The sequence below is a fragment of the Drosophila willistoni genome, assembly GCF_018902025.1.
Source record: "Drosophila willistoni isolate 14030-0811.24 chromosome XL unlocalized genomic scaffold, UCI_dwil_1.1 Seg142, whole genome shotgun sequence".
Lineage (NCBI taxonomy): Eukaryota > Metazoa > Arthropoda > Insecta > Diptera > Drosophilidae > Drosophila > Drosophila willistoni.
In genome coordinates, this window is record NW_025814053.1 from 6,628,224 (window position 1) to 6,633,917 (window position 5,694).

Here is a 5,694-nt window from a genome sequence, read left to right on the forward strand (position 1 = left end):
TTTAGTTACAGACTACGAACATATGACAAGTTCTTTTATCTTTTGTATGTACTTATTTAATTGTTAGTTGATCGATTTTTCAATGGGTTATATGGTTAATAAATAATTCCTGGTACGTTACGTTAAATTAATTTTATTGCCTTGAAAATGCATTCAAAATAAACCGGCAGTTACACGCAGGCGGTTCACCTTAACCAACACTGATCGTTGTATCGCATGTGAGGCAATATTTGTCTGGCAACGCTTCTGGCAGCTTCCCACTTGCCGCTTGCCGTTAAATTTAAAGAGATTCAAAGGGAATCATCATTACCAGTTAGGAGGACATTTGAAAAATCGATCTATGTGTTTGTGTGTGTGTCTGTGTATGTGTGTGTGTGTGTAGTTTCGTTTACCATCTGGCTACATTTGTTTATATGCATTTATGTTTATTACGTTTAGTTATTTAAAAAAAAAAATTCCACTCGAGCTTATTTACTCTCATTTTGTATTTTTTGTTTTTGTTTTTGTTTTTATGCAAGTTTATATATATATATATATATATATATATATTATATAATCATTGTATATGGTATAGTTATATAATTTGTTTTAATTTACTTTAGTTTTCCCTTCTCTATTGCATATACTCGTATTTTGTTTTTTTTAATTTCCTTTTTTTTATATGTATATATATATATAGTTTGGTTGATTTCATTTCGTTTTATTGTTTGTTCCTCTAAATTGTTCTATGTATGACTTCGTTTTTGTTTTTTATATATATATGTATATTGCTTTTGTTCGCAGGCAAATATAGTACGTTAATTTGTTGATGATTATTCTTCTTTGTCTGTGTGTGTGTGTTTGTCATTTAATTTTTTGTTTTTATTTATTTCTTTTTTTTTTTATTTTTGTAGTTTTTGTTTTTAAAAATCTTTCATAGGGCAGTTCACGTTTCACTTTACACAAACTTTTTTTTGCCATCAGTTTGAGTGTTCGTATGCAATTATTACAAACTTTAAAGCCAAAAAAAAAATTGTTTTTTTTCTTTTTTTTTTTTTTTTTTGTTTTTTTATGGTATATAGTTTCGATATATGTGTGTATATATATTATTATTATTATTATTTATGTATATAAATCTCGGTGTTTTTTTTTTTTTGCTTTTATTTTGTTATTTACGATGACGTCTAATTAATTAGTAGAAGTATTAGATTGAGAAGTTTAAAAAAAAAACAACAAAAATTTTTGAAACCATAAATAATACATTTGATTTACAGTAGTATATATGTATATATTGTAAATGGATGATTTATAGAATATGTGTGGATCTTATTTTTCTCATCCATTATGTTTAAATTCTATTTCAATATCGGTTTTCCTCCATTTTCAATTGGAAATGCAATTTTCAACACTGGCCACTAGCAGACCACCCAAAGAACTATGAAGACATCATAAAGCTAATATTTCCCAATACTGGCGAAAAGTTCTTTACATTTGTGTCCTGTGTGTGTCGTGTGTGTGTGTGTGTGTTATTTATTCACTCTGATTTCTTTTTCTTTGGTTCAAATTGCTAAAGGCTACCGACAAAAAAAATTGTTTGTTTTATTTTTTATTTATTCTAATCTGCATACGAATATATATATATATATATATGTATATGTTATGTATGTATATATACCCGGAATTAGTGATTTCAGTTTAACAAATTTGTGTATCTTTCGTTTTGCTGAGGTTCAATTTATCATGCAAGCATATATATATATTTCTATATATATATGCATATGTCTTTATAAAAAAAGTGATTTCTTTTGTTTTTTTTTTTTTACTTATTCTAAACAAAAAAAATTTATGCGTTTTTGGGATGTTTTTTTTCCATTTTTGTTTTCTTGTTCTCTACATATAAAAAGATTTTTGTTTTCTTCAATTTTTTTTTTTACTTTTTTTTTGATATATTTATATATAAAAAATTTGTTTTGTTTTGTTTTTTTTTTTTTAAATTTTTTTTTATGTAAATTTGATTTGAACAACATTTTAAATGTATGCTATGTGTATGTGAGGTTTCGTTATTCGTTATATATTTTTAATAATTTTCTCTTTAAAAAAAAAAAAAAAAATAACCATTTATTTTGTTAATTGCGCTTTTTGTCGTTAAAAACAAAAAAAAATACGTTTTTCTTCTTCTTTAGTTTCCAACAAAATTAGCTTGGCTGCTTAAGTTTATTATTTAAAAAAAAAAAAAACAAAAAGTTATTTCTCTGTGTATATTATTTGTAAATATATTGTTTTCGGTTTCACTGATTACAAAAAACAAAAGAATAGAAAAAAAAGTTACAATTACAATTTATGCTATGCGAGAAAAAAAAATCAAGTACTTTTAAGTACGTACACACATTTTTTTTCACTTGCTCAAAAAATTGTTTTTATAACTTTCTCCGATTTCCCAAAAAAAAAAAAAAAAACTACTTCTCTACTTACTAACTCTGAGTGCCTATTATGAGTTGACAATTTGACTTAACTAATGGGCTGTTTTTTTTAAGTCCTTGCAGTGATTCATCGCGATTTCATTCTTCCGAAAAAAAAATTCCTTCTGCAAGGTTTGAGAAAACTTTTCTTTCCCTTTTTTCTTTCTTTTTTATATATTTTTTGCTTTATAGTTCAATAATTTGAATCACTTACAAGCTAAAGCTACAATTGGTAGAGGATTATAACTTGATTTTGCGATTCATATATGTATACAATATATATATATTTATATCTATGTGATTTATGTATATATAGAAAACAATATAAATTGAATGCAATTTGAGTTCATTTTTGTTCGATTCTATAATGAATGTTTACCATATACATATATCTGTTTAATCTGTTGCAAATTGTTTTTTGTTTAATCAGTTTTCAGTTAATTCAGTTTAGTTTGCAGCACAACCAAGCTGTATATATTTTCTTTTCTCCTCTTGTCTCCGTCGTCTCTCATCGGTTTATTATTTTATTTGTGTTGTGTTGAACCTTTAATTGTAATTCGTTGATGCGCGTTCAGGTAAACAATAATAAATAATAATAATAATAATAATAATAAAAAAACAAAATCCCAATTCATTGTTCTAGTTTTGAAATATGTTTATTAAGTGTTGACATATATAATATATATATATATAAATAAAACAAAAAAAAAATTCAGTTGCATTTTCATAAAAGAAAAAAAAAAGGATATTGACAAAATTAAAATGTTTCGGTTTTACAATTGTTCAGTTGATATATATGTATATATTTAATAATTAAGAACATTTCAACGAAAAAAGAGACTTGTTGTAATTGTTATTTGCATAATGTTTTGTTGTTGTTTTTGTTTTCGTTTTCATGTTTTTTTTTCTTGCATTTAAGTGAGTGTGAATAAGAAGGCCAAAAGCAAAGACAAAATAAAAATATATATAGAATTTAAATGAAAAAAGAATTTGTAACTTAAAAATTTATTTATGGTTTAGAATGTGTTCCCATCTCTCTTTTCATTTTTACTCTCTCTCTCTCTCTCTCGCTTATAAAATGTTCGTGCTTTTTTTTTCTTTTCTATTTCTTCTTTTTGCATTTTGTCAACTTTCTCTAACCTCTCTGTCTCTATCTTTCTCTATTTGTCTGTTTAGGTGTCTCTTTTACTGTTTTTTTCGTTTCCTTTTTTTTTTGTTTTTGCTGTTTATCACGTTGTTACATTTTTCTTTTAAGGGTTTTTCTTTCCTGTGTTCAATATGCTCAAGCTCAATATAAAAAAAACACATGAAAAAAAATCCAAAAAAAAAAAACTATAATAATAAAAAAAAATGTTATTATAGCTATTCAAAAAAAATTTATGTATAGTTTCATTTATTTATTTTTTTTTTTATTCTTTTTTTATTATGTCTGGCTCCTTTTTTATTTGTCATTTTTCAGTTCCAGGGCCATTTATAAAGCTAAAGAAAAAAAAAACCAAAAAAATACCAAAAAAAAATCATTCTTAAAAGGAAACTAGCTAGTTGGCTATTACTTGGTTTTAACTTCTTCTTCTTCGTCTTCTTCTTTCCCCTACTAATCTAATCTGCCATTTCCCCTCACATATATATCAATATATATTCATGCTAATATCTAAACAGCCTGAAACTTGAGCACATTGAAACACACAAAAAAAAAAAAAAAAATACTCAAAAAAAAACACCAAAAAAAAAACTCTAATGCATATTAATACAACTAAACCATAGATAAATTATGAAAAAAAAATAGTACATTATTCAATTAGATATTAGATGTATACGATTATTATATATATATCTTCAGCTATGAATATACACCACACACGATCCAGATGCCGATCTGTCTGGTGTACATTGTTGCGTCATAGTTTACGCCAAAAAAATGAGAGGAATAAAAAAAAAACAGAGCCTTATATGTTCGATCGTCTTCATGCCTATAAGTAGATATTTTATATATATATATTTGTTATATACGTTTCTCTCACAAAAAAAATTGGTTTCTTTTATATATATATGATTATATATACTTGTGTGTGTGTGATTCTTAATCTAGTTACAAAAAAAAAGCACAAAAAACATTAAATTTTACATTTTTGGGAGAGGAACATCATTAAACATAGAAGATGGAAAAAAAAACAAAAAAAAAGGAGTATGGAAAAAAAAAATTGTTGTTGTGGGTTTTTTTCCTAACACCACATTGATCGCCATATATATTTATACACATATATATATATATTTGTCTATATGTATGCATATTAATTCAATTAAGGTTTAAATTTGTTTTCTTTTCAATTTTGTTTGCATATATATAGGATATATGTGTATATATATACATATATATAAACATAGATATTTGTAAAAATTATATGCCAGCAGTATTTTGAGGTTATGATGGCCATAAAAAGCTACTATTTGTTGTTGTTGTTGTTGGTTTAGACGTAGATGTTGCTGTTGGTGTAGCAGGAAATGTTGCTAATGTTGCTAATGCTGCTGTAGATGTTGTTGCTGCTGTAGTATTGCTGTTGCTGCTGCTACCAAAATCATTGCTTATCTTTAATTGTTGTAGTTTTAATACATGTTGTTGCAATTGTTGTTCAGTTGGTGATAAATTGAAATCGGTTTTTGGCATGGCCATGAGACCGTTGCCATGTTGTTGTTGGTATGACTGATGTTGTTGTTGTTGTTGTTGTTGCTGATGTCTATTCATGTAGCCATTGAATTGTAAATACGATGTTGGCGATTGTGGTGATTGCGGCGAAGCAGCAGCAGCAGCAGAATGTTGTTGTTGCTGATGATGATTATGATTATGATGACTGTGGGAGTTGTGATTATGTTGTTGTTGATGCCGATGTTGTTGTTGTTGTTGATTATGTTGGCTATAGGCATTAACTCCATTCTGGCATTGGCCATTATTAACACTACTGCTAGGACTACAGTGATTGTTGCTGTTGTTGTTGTGACCATAATTATTTGATGATTGAGCAGAAACATTGCTGAGGCAAGGCATTTGACTATTTTGTTGTTGTTGTTGTTGTTGTTGTAGTGGCTGTTGTTGTTGTAGTGACTGCTGTTGTTGTTGTAATTGCAACTGTTGCTGTAACTGAACATGTTGATAATACAATAACATATTATTGATATTATTATTGCTATTATTATTAGTTAATTGTTGTTGATTGTTGCTACTGTTGTTGTTGTTGTTGTTGCCACTACTGCCACTGCC